Here is a 21,402-nt window from a genome sequence, read left to right on the forward strand (position 1 = left end):
ACCCTACCTACGGCCGCATTAACGCGGCCGCACAGGGTTTAAATTAAAACATCGGGGGGTTTTTTAACTTTATTTAACATCCTCCATGTTAAATAAAGTTTTTTTTTAACTTTATTTAACATGGAGGATGTTAAATAAAGTTGAAAAAAAACCCCGATGTTTTAATTTAAACCCTGTGCGGCCGCAAACCCCTAAGGCCGGCCCTGGTGGGGGCTTCCCGGCCCCTTAGAGCAGGACCGGCCTTTGGGGTGTGCGACCGCACAGGGCGTCACACTCTAGGGGGCGGTCCGCACCGGGTGCCGCTCATCAGCGGGTGCCAACTTGCGGCACCCGGCACCCCTCCAGAGACGGACAGTAATGTCCGCCGCTGGAGGAGCAGGCTCGCAAGGGAGCGGTATCGGAGGTCTTTAACAGACCTCCGGTTCCCTTGAGTGATTTTAAGCCGGGTTCAACCCGGCTTAAAATCACTCAAGGGAGCCGGAGGTCTGCTAAAGACCTCCGATACCGCTCCCTTGTGATCCGCGCGGCAACAGCTGCTGTGCGCCGGGGTTTGTTGTTAGATCCCGGCGCACAACACTGAAGCCGCGCCCACCGCTGTCCGTGCCCTCTGAACCGAGAGAAGACAGAAGAACTGAAGAAGAGGAGCGAAGAGGAGGAAAAGGAGCTGTAAGGAGAAAAGAGGAAAGGTAGGAAAATATTCAGTGAGAGTGGATTGGTATATATGTGTGGATTGGTATATATGTGTGGATTGGTGTATGTGTGGATTGGTATATATGTGTTGATTGGTATATATGTGTGGATTGGTATATATGTGTGGATTGGTATATATGTGTGGATTGGTATATATGTGTGGATTGGTATATATGTGTGGATTGGTATATGTGTGGATTGGTGTATGTGTGGATTGGTGTGTACGTGTGGATTGGTATATACGTGTGGATTGGTATATACGTGTGGATTGGTATATACGTGTGGATTGGTATATAGGTGTGGATTGGTATATAGGTGTGGATTGGTATATATGTGTGGATTGGTAAGTGTGTGAGAGTGATGGGTGTTATGCTGTACCATTTCCAATGTCTTTTTCATGATCTAATTATGCTCTAAAAGTACATCATAACTCCCATCACTCTATACTGTTCCATACAGTGGCAGAGCTGGGAGGCAGAGGCCTTGCACCCTCACCGCAGGACTCCTGAAAGGTAAGTGAACTTCAAAGAGGGAGAGGGTAGATAGTTAGGAGGGGGTAGATAGGGAGAAGGGCATGAGACGGGGGAAAGGGGGTAGATAGGGGGAAAGGGGGTAGATAGGGGGAAAGGGGGTAGATAGGGGAGAAGGGAGTGAGAAGGGGTAGATGGGGCAGAAGGGAGTGAGAAGGGGTAGATAGGGCAATCATACTCCTATCATGCCAAGTCTGCGAGTACATCCTGGAATCTGGGTATGCCTGGGCATGATAGGAATGTGATTGCTGTTAACAATCATATATATATACATATAATATTGTTTTTTAATTGTTTTGTCCTATTTTGGTGTGTTACTTACTTTAAATAAAAGAGTTTTTTTTATGGTGTGGGGAGGTCATATTCGGTTTCGGACAGGTAAATGCTGCATTTTCGGTTTCAGTCCAGAATTCGTTTCGGTGCATCCCTACTACTAAGCCAGACAATGAAGTGGTAGGCCTACACCACAACAATGTTTGGCGTAGTATATAGTGATTGGGGTTATGCTGCACTATTGTCAATGTCTGGCTCAATGTATAGTGATAGGGATTACGCTGTACCACTGTCAATGTGTGCCTCAGTATATAGTGATAGGTGTTATGCTGTACCACCGTCATTGTCTGCCTCAGTATATAGTGGTAGGTGTTATGCTGTACCACCGTCAATTTCTGCCTCAGTATATAGTGATAAGTATTATGCTGTACCACCGTCAATGTCTGCCTCAGTATATAATGATAACAGTGAGAAGAGGCAGAGGTGGTAGATAGTGATACAGGGGGATAGATAGTGAGAAAGGGGAGTTTTGTTACAAGTTTTTATTCCTTTCTTTTTTGGGGATGGGGGGCACCAGAGGAGTAGTCCGCACAGGGCGCCAGAACACCTAAGGCCGGCTCTGCCTTAGAGTGGCGGACCCGGTTGCAGTTGCGGCGGGCTTAAGGGGCTCTGCCTTAATGCGGCCATATAGGCCCAGTCAGTCCAGTCCTGACTGGGCCTATTTTAAGGTAGGAGCCTGGAGCTGCAGCTCCATCAGCCCCTAAGTCAATCCTGCCCTGCCACGGGCGCGGTCGCAGTTGCTGCTTGCTCTGGCAACAAGGTAAATAGGGTGAGGGAAGGGGCTGCAGTGAGAAGGGGCAGAGGGGGGTTAGGTAGTGAGAAAGGGGGAGAGGGGATAGATAGAGGCGGTACATATTGAGAAGTGGGGAAGGGGGTTACATAGTGAAAAGGGGGAACATAGTGAAAAGGGGCAGATAAGATGATGAGAGGGGGTAGTGTGAATGCGTATGAGAATGAATGAATAAATGTGTGGATGAATTGTGTGAATGCGTATGACAATTAATGAATTCATGTGTGGATGAATTGCTTGAATGATTTGTGAGACTGCATTAATGAATGTGTTAATGATTTGTGTGAATGATTAAATGCAAAGATGGTACATGAAGGGTGGGCTTTAACAATAAATAAATAAATAAATATGGGCTGCTCAGGATTAAATGCCCGGGCCTATTTTTTGTCCCAGTCCGGGCCTGTGTGTGAGCATGGATGTTTAGGTGTTTGTGTATAAGCATGTATGTGTAAGTAGGTGAAATGGAGTGTGTGTTAGTGAGTATGAGTAAGTGTGTGCATGCCAAAGTGTATGTTGGAAGGGGGGCAAAGAAGGCATCAGACAAGTTGTTAAAATTGGGGCCCTAGGGCAATTTTTGCTGTTGTGCTACTACTATGCATGCAATTGGCTGCTGCTGCTCCCATTGTCACTACAGAGTAGATATGTGCAAATAGGAAAAAACGATTTGGACAAATTTCTGGGTCAGTTTTATTCCTTGCCCATTCGATTTAGCCAAAATTTTGGGGGCATTTTTCATTTGGGAACAAAATGCATTTCCCAGTGCCCATATTTACTTTCACATGTTCATTCTTTTCTGCCTTTTCCCTACCTTCTCTGCCAACCACGTCTGCTTCTGGCAACCAATTCTAGATCTTCTTCATCCTCATCTACTATCTTTTATCTTCTCTCTTCAATCTGCTATCTCAGGCTGCAGCTCTGTGGAAGTAACACCACAGGAACTTCCACCAAAATGATAACGCTTGTAGAGATATCCTCTCCCTGATCCTCCAATCGGGGAAGAGGACATCACCAAAAGCACCATCATTTTGGCTTAACTTGCCATCAGGCCAATATGGTGGCACATCCGGTGACATCCCTTCCCTGATCCTCCAATTGAGGAGAAGACGTCACCAAGCATCACCAGAAGATTGAAGATTGCAGACTGAAGATAGAAGAGAAGAGAGAAGACAAAACTTACCAGGACAGGTTAAATGATCCTAACATATATAGCCTGGGAAGAAGGACATGACAGGGGGGATATGATAGAAACATTTAAATACTTAAAGGAAGAGGGTTTACTTTAAAAGGAGAAATACTACCACAACAAGAGGACATAGTCATAAGTTAGAGGGGCAAAGGTTTAAAGGTAACATCAGGAAATATTACTTTACGAAAGGGTAGTGGATGCACAGAATAGCCTTCTAGCAGAAGTGGTAGATGTTAATATAGTAAAGACATTTAATCAAGCATGGAATAGGCATAAGGCCAAGCTAGATATAGGATAAAAGGCCAGGTACTCAGAGGTTGGGCAATCTGGATGGGCCTAATGCTTCTTATCTGCTGTCACTTTCTATGTTTCTGTCTTTAAGATAACAGATAAATGATGAAGAAGGCGTGGCTGGCAGATAAGGTAGGGGAACATTTAGAGAGCACAAGAGAGTGAATGAGAATGAGAGTGTGAGTGACCAGTAGGATAACCCTTCATATTAGTAACAGCTGCCCTAAAGAGAGAGATAGACAGAGGTCATCCAAGATGAAAAATAACACACACTAATATTAATAAAAAATAAATATTTCATTATTTTCTTTTAATGCATAATTATTAGACTTGGGCGCTGGCCAACTCTTTGTGTTCATCTTCGTGGGGGAAAAAATCTTTGTATTCCACAAATATTCGCCCGTTCCTGTCTTCTGATCAGGCGAATATTTGTGTGCGTTCTTCGTGTTCGGTTTTTTTTCTTTCGTTTTTTTCCGTGTTTTTTCAATTTTTTTTGAAGGGGTTGATACGGGGTTAACGCAGTACAGACTACGCTTCAGCTTTGGCGCCAGGAGTTTAAATGTCCGTACGAGCAACTCTACTGGTCGCCTGCAGGGGCCTCCTCTGGCAGACGTGCCTCTGCTGGCGACCAATAGGGTCGCTCGTACAGACTTTTAAAATACCGTATTTGCTCGATTATAAGACGAGGTTTTTTTCAGAGCAAATGCTTTGAAAAATACCCCTCGTCTTATAATCGAGGTCGTCTTCTAATCAGACCTCAAAAAAAATGTCCGCTGGGGCCAGGCTGCTTACCGGTGCTTTGGTCGCGAGCAGCGTCTCTTCTAGCAGCAGGAGAACAGGAAGCTAGCAGAGTGTCACATAATTCTGCCTCCCCCCTCCTTCCTCTGGGGGCGGGGCCAGAGAAGTTGCTGGCACAGCCGGGCCCCTGCAGAAGTCTTAGAGTGAGAGATCTGTAGTTTAGGTAAGGGGGGTGGGGGAGGGTTTTTGTGATTAATGTGTGAAGTATGTGTGATTAATGGAATGAATGAGTATTTAAATGTTTTTGTGAATGAGTGTGTGTGATAGCATGGATGTGTAAGGGGGGGTGGTAGCATGGCATAGGGAGGCTGTACTCACACTTCCATCATCCCCAGGTTCCAGCATGTACTAGCTGCCTTGGCTTGATAGGAGTGTGATTGCTGTTAGCAGTTTATATATATATATATATATATATATATATATATATATATATAATCTCCAGAAATGCCTTTTAACCCCCTATATGCCACTCTGCCCCATGATATGCCTTTTAACCCCCTATATGCCACTCTGGCATATAGGGGGTTAAAAGGCATATCATGGGGCAGAGTGGCATATAGGAGGGTATAAGACATTTCTGGAGCCAGAGTGGCATATAGAGGGTTAAAAGGCACATCATGGGGCAGAGTGGCAAATAGGGGATATAAGGCATTTCTGGGGGCAGAGTGGCAACCCTGGGGGCAGATGTGCATAACTGGGGGGCAGGTTGGCAAATAAAAGGAAATTAAAAAATATATATTTTTCTCAATCATAGCTTTTATTAAATATGAAAAAATTGTTTACATGAATTAATATTTACTAGTAAAAGTTTTTTTCCTATAGGGTAGTCTTATATTCAGGCTTTTTGTGTTTTTCCTAAATTAATATTTAGATTTTGGGGGGTCGTCTTATAATCGAGCAAATACGGTACTTTCCCAGCAACTTGGCCAGCAGAGACCACTGGTCTCCCTACTACAACAGTTAATAGTCCGTACGAACAACCACTAAAGTCGCTTGTGCAGACCTTTAACTGTTATAGCAGGGAGACCAGTGGTCTGCCGGCCAGGTTAACCCCTGACAGCGAACCTATGGATTTCCGCTCCCGTTATCTCCACAGCATTGCAGGGGTTAACGGGAGCAGAAATCCGTAGGTTCGCTGTCAGGAGTTAAAAAGGCTGTACGAGTGAGCCCATTGGTCGCCTGCAGGGTCTTCCTCTGGCATCAACCAATTGGTTGATGCCAGGGAAAGACCCTGCAGGCGACCAATGGGCTCACTCGCACGGCCCCTTAACCCCTGACGGCGGACCTACAGATTTCCGCTTCCGACAACCCCTGCTGCGAGGAGATAAGGTAGGCTTGATGGGGAAGAGACCAGGGAGATTAGTAGACAAAGACCAAGACTAACACGAAGATTCTTCGTGTTGTGTGTCTTCGTCTTCATGTACGTTTTACTGCCGTGATCTTCGCTTCTTCGGGACGAACATAAAAACGCACTCTTCGTGTTCGTTTGCATGTTCGCCCAAAGACGAATGCACAAGTCTAATAATTATTACTACTAGATCCATCCCGAAGTAAAGTGATAGGAAGTCTTTGAAATCTACAAGGGGTGTGGTTTTAGGGAATATAAAGCCTTATTGGGTTAAATTGAAATGTAGGACCTTTACTGTGTCTGTAGTCGGAGGAGGGGGTTGTTAAATATAAATTGTAAAAGATACAGACTGTGGGGCCATCTCGGGAAAGCTTGGTTAAGAGACCATTTTGTCTTTTTGTCTATTAACTCATTTTGGAATGTGTGCGTGTGGTAATTTATAATAGTTTTGCTCCAAGTTCTTAAGAATTCTGCCAGTGCCTTTTGGCTCAAAGTCTAGTACTTTCCAAAATATTTTATATACAATTCATTTAAAAGTAACACTTATTTATGAAAAACTATTTCTTAAATGAAAGTAGGTGTTTTAAACAGTTTCTGCATGACATTAAGGGACCTTGTAAATTACTCGTTAGAAGGCTTTCCAAAATATGTAATCTGCATAGTAATATATGTTAATCTATGGAACTGAGTTAAGGTAAATACCCAGGGTGGGTCTACCAACTCCCAGTTTATCACATTTTTTTTTTAATCTAGTTTTGAAGCACTGATGTATGTCATTCACATTTTAGGTTTGTAACTACGAAAAATAAATGAAAATACCAGGCATATGAGGTGTTCCGTGACAAATACTTTTGTACATTTTGTTTTATTTCTTACTCATTTGCAATGGCTTTGTTTAGTTTTTTTCTTAGTTTTTCGACTTTTTCAGAATGTTTTCATACTAAAAGATATAACAATTATATAACTGAAGAAAACAAAATATACAGTTGCTCTGGTAGTTTTGGCAAAACATTGTAAAATAACCCAGGTCCTTAAGGGGGTTAAGTAGCGATAAAATTAGCATATCAACAGAATGCCAATTGGGGCTCTTAGTGAGATATGCAAGTACGTATTTAATTACTTCACTGCAACAGTTTGATCTTGGGAGAAGTTTTATACAGCCTTGTCTCTGTACTTTGGCATTGTAAGAACACTTTTTTAGTCTTAGTTTCACAAGAAAAGATAATGGCACGGAATTCATTTTATTTTACCACACTCCATTTTTTCCAACTTACCCTTTAGTCTCAGAGGTGTTTTTTGTCTATATTTGGTTACCATTTATAAGAAAATCACTGTAGAATAGAAAAGGCTTTAAATCTGAAAATTAAACATTGTCATCTGTTAAAAATCCATCCAATGAACAGCTTGCCTATGCTTTGTTAGACACTCACTGTTGACACTGTTGACAAAGAAAAAAGTAGAATACTGCATGTAGATACTCAATAAAACTCAAATTTACCACAATAATAGGACACAATATGATCATCAAACGTAAAAAGGTATCTAATCTTTGTGTAAGAGGGTACGAATTGTATATACACTCTGTTCAGTTGCTTGTTAATACAAATAGCTAATCAGCTAAACCGAGCATCAGAATGGGGAACAAAGGGGATTTAAGTAACTTTGAACGTGGCATGGTTGTTGGTGCCAGGCAGGCTGGTCTGAGTATTTCAGAAACTGCTGATTTACTGGGATTTTCACACATAACCATGTCTAGGGTTTACAGAGAATGGTCCAAAAAGAGAAAATATCCAGTGAGCAGTAGTTGTGTGGATGAAAATGCCTTGTTGATGTCAGCAGTCAGAGGAGAATGGTTTGAGATGACAGACTGGTTTGAGATGACAGAAAGGCAACAGTAACTCAAATTACCACTCGGGTGGAAAGGGAGATTTACATGTGAATTAATATTTACTTGTAAAACTTTTTTCTTATAGGCTAGTCTTATATTTAGGCTTTTTTTTCCCTAAACTAGTATTCAGATTTTGGGGTGTCATTTTATAATCAGGTAATCAGGGTCGTCTTAAAATACCGTATTTGCCCGATTATATTATTTTTAGTGTTTTTTTTATTTTTATGAAAAGGTTTTTTTGCCCTGTGATCCCCCTGCACTAATCAGGCAGTGATCACCAAAGAAGTCTTTATAAACTTGCATTGGGGATTGCAACGCACGCGATCAGCCAGTAGGGATATACTCTGCTGGCTTTCTGGTTGGCGTCAACAATGGATAGGGAATGCCCGATGCTGGCTTCTTTTTCCAGAAGAATTACCGTATTGGCTCGATTATAGGCCGCACCCATGTATAGGCCCACACCCTAAAAGTTAGGTGCTTTTTTTTTTTTTAAAGAAGAATTTTAATTCAAAGTGTAATAGATATGCTGCCACTCTGCCCTCCCCCGAGATTTGCTGCCACTCTGTGCCCCCCCCGAGATATGCTGCCACTCTGCCCCCAAGATGTGCCCCCCCCTCCCCTAGACTTATCAGTGCAGACTCACGGGTGTCTTGCGGGACCGGCGGGGGACATCTACGCAATACGCGTATACAACTTCCCCCTGTGGGAATTCCCGGCAAGGGAGATTGTTAAAGCACATCGAGCAGACGTGCCGGCAGCGCAGATTGTTTACGCTCGCCGGTGAACGTCTGCGCGATGTGCTTTAACAATCTCCCGTGCCGGCACTCCCCCCCGTGGAAAGTGCTGGCAGGGGAGGCTATCTGAGCGTATCAGAGAGTAGGATGCAGGTCCCCTACAGAGCTGCGGGGGATCTGTATCCTAACTCTGCTGCCTCCCCGGTGCCCGGAACTGCATGTCCCGGGCATCAGGCGATACGAATTGCGCATTCCTGCGCTAAACCTCGGGCACATATGGTAATTTACGTCTTAAGTTTTTATACTGTCATTTTTGTTTTGTTTGGGGTACCATAAGATGCCCAGATATAAAGTGGCACTGGGGTGATGGTGTAGGTAAGATTTTTGGGGGTTAATTTGGTGGTTACTGGGAAAAGTAACAGGTAACCAGAGATCTTGTGTTGTTAACCCGTACACTTCCACACTCTCCCCACTCTCAGCCGAACCTATAGCCCTTGCTCGTGACACTTCTACCGAAGGAAAGTTTTTTCTTACCCAGGTCACCCAGACAGTAGAGTTGTGGCGTGTGTGTGTAAACTGCTCCAAGTTGCCACCTTACAGATCACATTTGGAGATGCCAGATAAACTTCTGCCCATGATGTAGCCATAGGCTTGAAATTGAAAATAATGGATACTGGCCCCTGAGGGAATGTCTATTTGCAGGTACATCTGGAAAGACTGAGAAATAGTATATGGAGATACTTCTATACTTTCTACTGAGGCATTCTACAAATGCAACTGCCAGCTTCACCAAAGAGATGTGGTTTTTTTTTGGAGCTTTGGCTGCAAGGTCGTCATATACTTGTGCTAGCCATGCTGTAACCTCTCTGGAAACTGATGCTGAAGCGATTCCAGCACGATTCTGTGCTTGCCGCAAAGGCTTTTCTCATTGCAGTTTCTGCTTTACATTCCATAGGACCCTTGAAAGGGTGAACTATTTGCACTTTATTTTTAAGTGTCCTGTCCTACAGAACATTTCACAAGCCTAAAACTGGCATTTCATATTTGTATGTTTGAAGATACATATGTATGCATGACAAAAGTAGTGAAAAAGATTAGAACCGATACAGTGAATAGAACAAACAAACTTTATTTTTAACAGTATTACAGAAAGCAAAATATCCTTAATACAACTTGAAGCTGCTATAAATCTAATTTGGCATTTTAACTATACACAAGGTCAACGGATAAATCGGGCTAACAAAGAGAGAGAGGGAAATAGAAGTCAAATACCTACAGTATTTCCTAGTGGTAATGAAAACAAACTGTAGTTCACAAAGAAATGCCCCTCTTTTCAACATCATAGATCCTACATGAAACGTTTCATTGTGTACTTATAAAATATGCTTAACTATGGGCATGATCATTATTATGAGAACAGGACTGAAAGCAAGTGCTTTACACATGTGAATTTTAACAACTAGTCTATTCATGGACATGAAAAAAAATGCAGCAGGTCGTTTTGAGCTGCCAAAACCAGATAATTTGCTTCTTTTTTTGGAAATAGACACATTTTTGTATCATATTTCTTGGAATGTTTTAATATTTTTATATACGTTTGTGGCAGAGGATGTTCAGTACCTCTGTGGTTTTAAATTTACACACAATAACTAGACTGAACTGCAACTGTACTACTCCCTAATATGCAGCAGTAAAAGCCTAATCCTAAATGTAAAAACTGCCATAATCAAGCCCTGTCAGGAAACCAAACTGTTCAGGTGCAAGAGGAATGTGCAAAGTATTGATTTATCAAAAATTTGCCACCCCTCTGTCATTGAAAGGGCAAAAAATACACTGTATTATAACAACTTTAACATCTTGAGTTTTTTTAACCAGAAGTACACAAAGGTTTAAAAGTACAAGCATTGGTAGAAAAACACCAATGAAATTGAAACAGGTATTGAAAATGTAAGAAATGTGTAAAAATGTTGTTTTTTTTTGTCTTTTCTCCCCCCTTAAATTACTCTAAACATATACATATATACCTGAATAGTCTGGAAAATAACCCCCAATAAGAGAGTTTGGTTGAAAATAATATTAAAAAAGCTAAGTTAGTCACAATGATTTATCATCATTTCCTCAGAGGTTTATTTTGCAGAAGAGTATTATTTCCCAACATATGACAAAATTAAAAAATGGCAAGTAGTTGTGCAAACAAAACTCTACTAACAAGCTACACATGTTAAGTGGTTTTAAGAATGAAACAAACAGATAGAAATGGAACAGTATAGGTCGGAGATGTTGAGCTGCAGTTGTATGTTGGCATCCTAGCCTTCAGGTGTCCAGTCATGCCAGTCAAGGTCAATTCATAGCAACATTAGCAGCAGGACCCACTTGGTATGGTTCAGGGTCCATCATATGTTGGAATTGTTCTTGGTTCCTTCTGTAAGCAAATAGAATAAAAGATGTTTGATGAACATTGTCAGTTCTGCTCATACAAAATCAGTGCCTCTTTTCTTACTCCTTCCTGTGTTGCCCCCCAAAATTTCAGATGCTCAAAGTGAAAGATGTATTTCCTATTTGATGAAAGTAATATGTAGGTAGGTACGTTACTTACACAAGCTAATTTATAAACACATTTACTGCAGCATAAACACACAATATGGGTGTGATTTATGTGAAGCACTGCAACATCCAATGGGCCAGTTCATTGAAAAGAGGGATGGCAGAGTAGAAACCAGGGTCAGATTCCCGTGTAAGAGAAATGGAGAATGCTGAGCTATAGTCATGCCTACAAATACTTACTCTTTATTAAAATGGGAGGGCAAGTAGCATTTGACCAGTTTCAAGAGACACTTGGAAAAAATGGGTTAATAGGTAAAAAAAAAAAAAGTAATTTTTCACATTTCCTGTCATTCTCAATGAAAATAGTTCTATAGACTGTGCTGAAGCTTTATTGTGTGAAATAGAAATGGCCTTTGCTAGGATTTTTTTTTTTTTAAATTGTCAATCTCAAGATCAAAGGTTCTGGAATCTGTGTGATTTAATCAATTTTATCCTGGTCCATCATTTAAGGGAGCTTAGGTAAACATAACTGCAATTTTATAGCAAGACAGGAAGCTTCATATTTTGTATATCCCTCTTTACTGATTAACCTCCAGCAGCAAAGGAGTTAACAATAACAAGAATAAACAAACAATCAATCAAAAACAAGCAGCACACTGTATCAGTCCCAGAGCCCAGCCACACCTCTTTCTTTGCTGCTTAGCCTGCAGGTGAGAACCTTCCAATTACATACTTAAATTTGTCTTTGGCATTTTATTATTATTCTATTTGGTATTTATTGACTTTTATTTGGTTATATTATCGCTTATTTTGACCTATTTTCTCCATTTATTTAGTCTTTCACGTACTTCCACCTTTATTTTCCATTATTTCGGTTTGCTCATTTTGTGCTGTTTGGTGTATTGTTCCTATTGTGTTTCTGTTACCTCATATTCGTGCCTGTCCTCAGGGTTTCGGCCTCTCTCTTTTTCGCCTGCTCACGCATGGTGAGGTTTTTTCCTCTCCGTGCAGATGGATCTTTCATCTCTTCGTCATGCCGCATGGTCTTTGTTTTTCTGGACCGTGCGGCACTGATGGTCTGGTTTTTCTCGCACAGCACAGCGTTTTCTATTTCAGAGACCTGCCGCGTGGTGCTCTCATGGCGCGGTGTCAGCTCCGACCACGTGTCATGGCCTGCTGTCCTGGCTCGCGCGGTTCGGATGCGCTAAGCACCGCGCAATTTAGGTATTTTCGTTGTTTTTAGGTTATCGTCTTCCTTTTATTGGCTTTTATTTCCTTGTGTGTTTTTTTTCTACTCTACTCCAGTGGAGCGTTTGTTATTGCCTGTGCACTATTGCTTCCTTTTTGCCCTCATTTTATTTTCCAGGTATATTTTGTTTTATTAAAAGATTTTGTCACAGGATTTTACAGTTATATTGGGGTGACCCCCCTTTCTATGTAGGCCTCTCCCCATTTGGCCTTTATTATCAGAGGTGTTCCTCTGTCCATTCCTCAAACCCTGCCATCTAGTGTACCCCTAGGAGCCTCTATATTGGGGGTGATTCCCCTTACATATCCTCCCTAATTAGGGCCTTGGTCCACATATAAAGCTACAGGCTACCCCTGTTGCTGCTCTGTGTTGGCTCTGAGGGTGACCCCCTCCTCCCATTTGCTGTGCCCTCAATCTGGGCATCAGGGGTGACCCCCCTTACTGACTTGCCGATGTTATATTAGTGGGTGACCCCAACGCTTGACTCATGGTTGACCCCCGTTTCCTGGAACAGAAACACATTGGAGATAGGCTGGCAGATGAATCTGAGACTCCAATCCCTGCCGCATTCCAAGCCTGGCTGCGGTCCACTTTAGCGGCATCTCTACTTGCCGCACTAGAGGAGGCCCAACTGTCTCGCCCTACACAGGCTTTTATGTCCATGTCCCCGGCTAGTGGCGAGGATTCAGAGGCAGGTGGCTCTTTTTCCCTCGACGGATCCAGAGAATCCTCTCAAGCGGCCCTGGGGAGATGTTCCCTCTGTTGCTGGCAAAGGAAAAGGTCCTCTAAACAGACCTAGGGCTGTCTCCCTTCCGGCTGTTCCAGAACCTACCACCTCTGCGACTACAGGTTTTGCGGCCGAGTACAAGGTGCTGGACGAATATCACGCTAGCTCTTCAGGGCTTGGCTCGCCACCCCTTGCAGAAATTGGGCACAATGTTGTTTCGGAAAATCTCAAATCTACGGCCACCAGGCCAGATTAGCCGTTTAAAATTACGGATGAATTGGACATTCCCATATTTGACCCGAGGGCTCTTCGTCACCCATGCTCTGCAGAGTGGACTCCATCTGACCATATTGCGGAGTTCCTTTAATTCTGGCTGTGTCGCCCCTTAGACAAGGAGGTCCGTCAACGGGTGAGGTCTGAATGCCTACGCCCCACATTACCACCCCGGAGTTCGATCAATCCTTCATGACCTTCCTCACTAAAGACAGGAAGGATCCCAGGAAGGGTATTGAGCAGGGGCTACGCCTTTTCCTCCTCATCTAGTGTGTGGCGACAGGGCCCTAGTCCATTTGGAACTATCCTCTCTGCGCGAAAAGGAGACAATCCAATGCTTTGCAGGTCCTCGTTTCCTGAGCAACATTTTCTTGGTGCGCAAGAAATCGGGGCACCACAGGGAGACTCTACTCCGACATACGTCCCTCATGGTGTGCCTTTTCCAGGATCTCGGTTTCATCAGTTTCTCGGCTTTACGGTGGACTCCTTGGCAGTGGTTCTCCGGTTGCCTCCTACCAAGGTGACATCCATCAATAAGGAGATTCGGAGACTACTCAGTCAGTTTGTTCGTTCCCCTCAGGATTATCGGCCTTCTGTCAGCCTCCATTCAGGCTATTAGCCAGGACCCCTGCACTACAGGGCACTACAAAGGTTGAAGACCCGTCATCTCCAGGTGTCAGGCTCGTATGACCATTTTATCCCTCTTTCAGATGAGGCGCAATTGGAACTTCGCTGGTGGCTGCGTGGAACAGCCGAGCCTTTTTCGGTTAAGTTCCAGAGTTTGTCCTGGATTCAGATGCCAGCCTAGGTGGCTGGGGGGCAGTGTGCGGAGAGATTGCAACAGGGGGCATGTGGACCAGCGAGGAACGGGAGTTGCACATCAATTTTATGGCAGAGAGGAGGCTCGTATTATGCAATAGTCTTTCTTTACTACTGGACAGCAGCAATGGTTAACCAAACAATATATGTTGAGAAAAAACAAAGAATCAATCAAACATGCTAGGTATGCAGGTAATAACCAATCAGAGCATATCACAGGTAATATAACAGGTAACTTCCTTAGACTCCTCCTCTTTCTCGCTGCTGCGACAGTTAAGTATACACCTATATATTTTTCTCTCTCACAGTAGCAGATTTATTGTTGCTTATCGTTAATATATATCTTTTACATATACTGCAAAGTTACATGCACCTTTGTGTGTTCATTTCTTTTCACCTTCCTACCCCTTTCCAGGGGTTTCATTAACTCATTTTACATACATTTTATTTTATCTCTGCGGCCGCATTTTCAACGTTTGGACCGCTTTCCTTTCAGATATTTGTTTCTAGGGCTGTGGTTTCGCTCACCTGAAACCTTCTTCAGCCCTCCTGTGCACTCTGTTGTTTGTTTCTTTGGTTCAAACGGACACTGGAGTCGCTTGTGCATTTTGCACGGCAGACATTTTGAGAGGTCTCCTTTTGTGGAAGCCTTTCCCCTGCCCCGCCTCGTGGGACGCGGCTTCCCTTCGCTGCCCACGAGGCTCCGCCAGCTGGTGCTCAGCTGTTTGTGTGGGCGGGAATATTTCAGTCTGAGGATTTACCTCAGAATTGAAACACTGTTTGCCGTGCATCCTGAATTCCGTTACTGTAACTATCTATATATACATTTTTATTTTCTATCCTGCTTTCCCTCATAATCCCTCCCTATGCGTAGTTCGTTGCCTTAAAGCTTATGAACTCCAGACATCGGATTTTAGAAACCCGTCCTATCATCAATTACTCATTTCATTTCGTAAACCCCATCTTCCTGTCTCTTCACCCACTTTGGCGAGATGGGTTAAACTAACCATGTCCATGGCTAACATTGACATCTCAAAATTTGGGGCTCATTCCACCAGGGGAGCAATGTCTACTAAAGTACTGCAATCTGGTGGCTCTCTGGCAGAAATTCTTAAGGCGGCCGACTGGTCATCGGAATCCATGTTCAAAACTTTCTATTTTAGACCAGAACCTCATGTCTCCGCAGTAATATTATAACTATTATGCTTATTTAGCTTTAAACTTGCATAATACGAGCCTCCTGTCTGCCATAAAATTCAAGATTTTCATAGCCCCTTGTGCCTGAAAATATAGATTTTATAAAAGACAGGAGGCGAGTATTATCCCACCCATTTAACCCTCCCTTTGGTTCTTCTCTCATATTTTTCAGTTTGAATCTCCATGGATTCCTCATCTTCGGTCTCATCTTGACACAGTTTCCCAAGTTATTATTCCTGAACGTTTCTTCTGTTCCTTATATTGGACTTATGTTTTATGACTTCTACAGCTCGAAAGAGGAGGAGTCTAAGGAAGTTACCTGTTATATTATCTGTGATATGCTCTGATTGGTTATTACCTGCATACCTAGCATGTTTGATTGATTCTTTGTTTTTTCTCAACATATATTGTTTGGTTAACCCTTGCTGCTGTCCAGTAGTAAAGAAAGACTATTGCATAATACTCGCCTCCTGTCTTTTATAAAATCTATATTTTCAGGCACAAGGGGCTATGAAAATCTTGAATTGTTTAGCACTCATCACGGGATCCTTTGCAGCTTCACAAAATATATCACCCACTGCTCGCTGGTGCTTCACATGGACGACATGTGCGCTGTATCAACCACCTGGGAGGTTCGCGGTCGAGACTTTTAACGGAACTTACCAAAGATCTGTACTGCCTGGACAATCTGTCCATTCAGGCGGAATACCTTCCCGGGAAAGAAGGACGGACTCCTGCCACTCGAGCAACTGGCGCCTCATTCCGAACATATTTCTGGTCCTCGACCACCATCGGGATCCTCTTCATTTGGACCTCTTCACATCCAGGTCGGATTGCCAGACTGGCGCCTTCTTCAGATGGCTGCCGGACCCACTATCCCCGACGGTGGATGATTTCCTGCAGACGTGGCCACCCAGGGGTGCCTACACCTTCCCTCCTTTTTCCATGATTCTGCGGACTCTCCATTGTCTCGGCAGACAGGGTGTTGCGGTTCTCATGATCGCCCCCCTATGGAGGACTCGGCCGTGGTTCCCACTTCTCCTAGATGTCGTACGAGGATCCGTTGGTCCTCCCGTTGTCTCAGGATCTGCTTCTTGATCCGGAGGGGAATTCTCATCCCTTCATTCTCCAGGATCGGCTATCGCTGGTGGCCTGGACTGTTTCAGATATCCTGGAATGTGTCAGGACTATCAGCTACGGCTAGAGATTTACTCTGGGGATCCTGGGCTCCTGGCACTCAAAAATCCTATCTCCAGGCTTGGGGTGTTTGGAACACAAATTTTTTCACCCATCTTTATTCTCAGGGCAAGTCCTATTGGACAATTAACTTGTTCCGTTCCGCTATCTTGACGGCCCACGTTCCAGTAGAGGGACCGGGAGTCGGGAAAGATCCTTCGCTTGTCGTCTTCTGCGTGGCATTCGGTTCTGCGCATGCTCCATCTGTCTGCTATACGGTCTTTTGGGACGTCTCTCGGGTCCTTAGTTTTGTGGAAGCATGGCCGTACAACGACCGCCTGTCTTTTAGCCAGTTATCCGCGAAGGCTGCGCTTCTCCTGTGCCTTCTCTCTTTTTCGCCATGTCTCTGACGTCAATTCTTTTTCTCCCAAGGGTGTCTCTTTTTCTGTCTCTCGTAGGACCAAGTCTCACTCCGTTTCAGTATCCTACCCCTATTTCCCTAATCGGCCTAGGCTCTGTGTGGCGCGCTGTGTGCACTCCTATCTTGCAGTTTCACGTCAATTTAGCGCTTCTTCGTCTGGGCCTCTTTATTTCTTATGTCCATCCGTTCAGACCTGTTTCCGTCCCTACCTTGGTTAGGATTGAGGAATTTTTCGGAGCTCATTTGGTGCGGGGCGCCGCGGCTTTGGCGGCTTTCTTCTCGGGGAGCTCCCTTTCGACATTATATCCGCAGCAGATTGGTCTCGGGAATCTACTTTTCTGACCCTTTTTTTTCGTCCTCATCCTCAGGCGCTTCTAGGACGGCGTTAAAATTGCAAAATATGAAGCCTCCTGCTATAAAATTAGGGATTAATCTAGCCTTGGTGCAGAATTAATTTACATTTTATTAAAGACAGGCAAGTATTTTCCCTCCCTGGGCTGTTTTCTATTGTCAATTGTTATGTTGCTGTCTCCTATGAGCAGTTGTTTATTGTTGCCAGGTGTTCATATTTCTCGCCTGGTAGCGCCACATTGTTTTAACTCTTTCAGGTCGTTCTTCGGCTCTGTGAGGTGCTCCAGTCCTGGTCCTATCCCTGCTGTTTCACGCCTTCCTCAATTCCATGGCAGTTCCGTTCTTGTTCTGCTTACCTGCAAAGAAAGAGGAGTGGCTGGGCTCTGGGACTGATAAATTGGATGCTTGTTTTTGATTGGTTGTTTCTTCTTGTTAACGCCTTTGCTGCTGGAGGTTAATCAGTAAACAAGGATATGCAAAATCCTTGCCTTAATTTTGATTAATTCTGCACCAAGGCTAGATTAATCCCTAATTATGTGCCAACATTTGCCAAATGACTTGTTTTGTATTTGTGCAGTCAGTTGCATAATAAAGGTTTAGCTTTTAAATGACCAGTTGTAGCTGCAACTTATGCAGCCTTGACAACTTTATAACAAGCTGTCAGTTTATTGGAAATACTACAGCAAGCAACTGTTAAAATGAGAGGGGACAGAGGGCGATTTGGATATGGGACTTGAGATTGAGATGGTAATTAGCTGTTGGGGACATCATTTAAGTCATAGAATAACTATGGTTGTGTGTACTCGCAGTTTTAAAGCTGCTGGAACAAAATGTCCTTTCAATGACGGTAAACAAGCCGTCATCAAATTTAAACAAATTGAACAAATTTGGTATTTGCCAAGATCTTAACTAAGGGATTTTCTGTTAGTTTGTTAATTAAGTAAGACAGGGCCTTGAGGTCAGGAAGCAAACAAAGCTTAAAATATAAGCAACGACTTTTATGACAAGCACTCAAGAAAATTCGCCAGTCATTTTTAGGAGAGCACACATCTTAGAAACTTGTAATCCAGAACATTATTATACTACGGTATAAAAAGAGTATGATCATGTGTATATGGAGAGTGGGAGAGTGATACACACATACATACTTTATACACAATACACAAAATCTGATCTTTACACCCACATGGACTTTTATGACATTGAATGCTAAATACATAGACAACTATAACAGCTTCCACTACTCTGGGATGTGTGTTATATACACACTACCGTAACTGTAGAGGTCGCAACTGCAATGGGGCCCGCGCCTCTAAGGGACCCAGTGCAATGCATGCGATCCCTTGTTACGGTCTCATCATGCCGATTCAAAATAGTTTAGAAAGGACCCCTTCTAAACTATTTTGAACAAGCACAGGGAGACAGGAACGTATGAGGGTCAAGTAACCCCGCCGGATAGCAAACTGCAGGAGCGATGAGAGTTAAGCGGGGGTGGGGTATGTACGATTGTTAGCATGGATGTCTTATTGTGTGTGTGTGAGGGAGCACAGATATCTTATTGTGCGTGTGTGTGTGTGAGGGAGCACAGATATCTTATTGTGCGTGCGTGTGTGTGAGGGAGCACAGATATCTTATTGTGCGTGTGAGGGATCACAGATATCTTATTGTGCGTGTGTGTGTGAGGGATCACAGATATCTTATTGTGCGTGTGTGTGAGGGAGCACAGATATCTTATTGTGCGTGTGTGTGTGTGAGGGAGCACTGATGTCTTGTGTGTGTGTGAGGGAGCACTGATCTCTTATTACATGTGTCTGTTTGAGCATGGATGTCTAATTGCATGTGCGTGTGAGCAAGCATGTCTAATTGCATGTGCGTGTGAGCAAGCATGTCTAATTGCATGTGCGTGTGAGCAAGCATGTCTAATTGCATGTGCGTGTGAGCAAGCATGTCTAATTGCATGTGCGTGTGAGCAAGCATGTCTAATTGCATGTGCGTGAGCAAGCATGTCTAATTGCATGTGTGTGTGTGTGTGTGTGAGAGAGAGCATGAATGTGTAATTGTGTGTGTGTGAATGTATGTGTAAGTGTGATGAAATGGAGTGTGCGTTAGTGAGTATGAGTGTGTGTTATTTGCATAGGTGTGTTTGCATGTGTGAGCCAGAGTGTATGTTGGAAGGGGGGCAGCAAAAAAGGCACAGATAAGTGGTGACAATGATGGCACATACCAGCTGTTGGGGGGCCCAGGGCAATTTTCGCACTAGGGCCCGGTAGTTTGTAGTTATGCCCCTGTGCGTATGTATACATATAAACACACACACGCATATATATATATATTTTTTTTATGGAAACATTTTAATCATAATCTATAACAAATCTGCATTACTGAAAATTTCTGCAAGTAATCTTCACCATCCGCAAGATGGCTGCGGCCCGGGAAAAAAAATAATAAAGATGAAAAAATTCGCTAGATGGTCTCCAGACCCTCTAGAGAACTCTGGCTCCACTTGCAGGTTGAATACAGGTACTGCATTCAACCATGCAAGTCAATGGAGCCCAGCTTTCTAATCACAGTGTGATTAGTAAAAATAAATTAAAAAATAAAATAAAAATTTGAAAAAAATTGTTAAAAAAACAGTAAAATGTAAAAATTATTTCCCACTGATGTCACTATCAAGGGAACCTTCAAGTTGAAAAAAATTTAAATTTTTTTTTTTAAAAAGGCAAAAAAAATAAAATATATTTTTGTGAGCAAGTCCTAAAATTAGCACATTAGCTCGCATGGAAAGAGTTAAAATCAATTCTCGCATGGAAAGATTTAAAATACTAGCATATTAAATGCCCATGGGGTGTCTACTTTTAAAAAATGTATGATCTGATGGGGTAAATTGAATTGGCCAGGTTCAACAATGTCCCAATTAACACGGGGGGGGGGAAGGATGGCCACACATCTAATTTTTTCATTTAGAAAAATGCACACGTCCCAAATGTGGCCTTTTAGTTCCCCCAAAAAATGACAAACCCATGCATGTGGGGTATTATTGTACTCAGGAGATGTTGCTGAACACATATACCAGGAGCTGTAAATTCATACATAAAGTAGGTGTGTGGGGGAAAAATACACACAAAAAAATACTACTGCAACTTTGAAAAAATGCTGGTGGTAAAATGTGTGCATGCAAAGAGTTAAAATACCAGCATTTAAAATACCCTGGGGTGTCTAGTTTTCAAAAATATATGGTTTTATTGGGTACACTGAAATGGCCCGGCTCAAACATGTACCAAATAGGGCATGGGCAGTGGATCCCCAAATGCCAAAGTTCAACATTGAAAAATGCGCATGCCCCAAATGTGGCCCTTTTGCCCCCAAACAGCCAGGCAAAATCATTCATGTGAGGTATCGCTGTACTCAGGAGATGTTGCTGAACACATATTGGGGTGTTTTATGATAGTGACATATACCAGAACCTGTTTATTCATACCTGAAGTAAAATGTGTGTGAAAAAACAAATACAAAAAAATGACTACCACAAAGTTTGACAAAGACTGGTGGTAGATATGATGCATGGAAAGAGTTAAAATACTAGCATTTGGAATACCATGGGCTGTGTAGTTTTCAAAAATATATGATTTGATGGGGTAAATTGCATTGGCCAGCTTCAAAGATACCCAAAATGGCACATGGGGGAAAAAATTACCAGATTTGGAAAAAATGGCTTTGAAATAGCAAAACGCTACCTGTACTTATTGCCCCATAACATGTAGAAAAAAGCAAAAAAAACATAAAAACATTGGGTATTTCTAAACTCAGGACAAATAGTAGAATCTATTTAGCAGGTTTTTTCATTACCTTTTATAGATGAGTAAAAGATTTTTCAACTAAAACTTAGAAAAAGTCATTTTTTTCTACATTTTTCACCATATTTTATACTTTTTTAATAGTAAATAACATGATACAATCAAAACAATGTAATCTAAAGAAAGCCCTTCTTGTCCCGAAAAAAACAATATATAACTTGTGTGGGGAAAGAAGAAAATTACAGCTAAACACGAGCAGCGCA

This window comes from Sceloporus occidentalis, unplaced genomic scaffold (genome assembly GCF_023333645.1).
Source record: "Sceloporus occidentalis isolate IW3139 unplaced genomic scaffold, rSceOcc1.0.p SCAF_88, whole genome shotgun sequence".
NCBI classification, from domain to species: Eukaryota; Metazoa; Chordata; class Lepidosauria; order Squamata; family Phrynosomatidae; genus Sceloporus; species Sceloporus occidentalis.